We start from the raw sequence: 1,436 nt of genomic DNA, 5'->3' as shown, positions 1-1,436 counted from the left end.
CAAAACAATAACTGTGTGAAAAAAAAAAAGTATAGCTCCTTTTAATTCGAAAAACATAGTTGCATAATACAAAAAATTGAAGGTTATTTGACCCTCTAAATTGTAAAGGTTGTTCCAGATGCGACCATCACGTGAGACTTGCTGGTGGTTCGTTCTTGGAAGTTTCTTCTCATCTTCAAGGTCGTCTAATGCAGAGCTCTCATGGCGGCGAAGGTGGTGACACTTTCATGCTTATATTGCTTGCTTGAGAAGACTAATACACTAAGTCGAGTCGATTTACAGCGATTCAGTATCCTTGAAATAGAGATCACCTCATCGAGCAGTAACAAAACCGAGTATAACACATTTATCTAGAAATAGATTTTCAAAGTCCTCTTTCAGCAATGCGAGGCGGTTCTCAAGAACGTGAGTGCTCTGCTAAATGCATGAAAGCATGTATGGAGAAAAGGGTTCTTTCATTAATCTAAAGTTTCATCGTTGTGTCGTCTCTACGGATCTGTCGACTTAGTTGCGATAGATCAGATGGGTTACCGTTTTTAACAGAAACGTATAGAGGAATAAGAAATCTTTATTGAAGCCATGATTGTATCGAGAGGATTGATAAATCAACTAATCGAACTTGAAGCTGAAGGTTTATCACGTAAAAGTGTTCGTCGAGAAAAATATAGATGGTATGAAGTTCTTTTAAATGAATGTTAGTGTGAACGCATTAAATTCACAGTTTTGGTGAGAAACGTTCTCTGCGTGACACCTAAGCGTTTTATTAAATAAAAGTTTTTTGTGAAGCTACGTCACCATGTCACATTCATTGCCAATAAACTTAGAGCATGATTAACCCGGAGTTCTTAGGATGGGGTTCTTAACTGAAGTTAAGAAACTGTTTTTTAACTTTTAACTAATCGGTTCTTAAATAAGAGTTTTAAGAGCTGGTTCTTAACTTTTTTAGTTAAAAGTTAAGAGACGAATTCTTAACTTCCGCTAAAAACTTCACTCTAAGAACCCGGAGGTTAATCATGGTCTTATAAGGTAAGTTTTAAAAGTGCTTCTCCTTTAATATATAGTGATGTAACTTGTATTTGTTATGAAAGTCATACATTCCAACGCCGAAAATGTTGAAATAATTAAAGATGTGGGTCCCACTGTCACTATTTGCACAATAATTTTTCTTCTATAAATACGGAGTTTTCGATCATTTGTAAAAACATGATTACACATCCTTCACTCTTCCATTCTCTCTGATAATAATCTTTCTATCAGTATTAAAAGTTCTACGGGTATAAACTTTTGCCCTTATTTAAATTCCTGCGATACAAATAAATTCTAGTTCCTTTTATAACACGTTATCAGCACGATCACTCTGCGATTCGGTAAAATTTATTTGTATCATTTATACCCTGTTATAATGGTCGGTATACCGCCTCTACTATTATTTATAT

The sequence above is a fragment of the Brassica oleracea genome, chromosome C4 (assembly GCF_000695525.1).
Source record: "Brassica oleracea var. oleracea cultivar TO1000 chromosome C4, BOL, whole genome shotgun sequence".
NCBI lineage: Eukaryota > Viridiplantae > Streptophyta > Magnoliopsida > Brassicales > Brassicaceae > Brassica > Brassica oleracea.
This window is presented reverse-complemented; position numbering follows the sequence as displayed.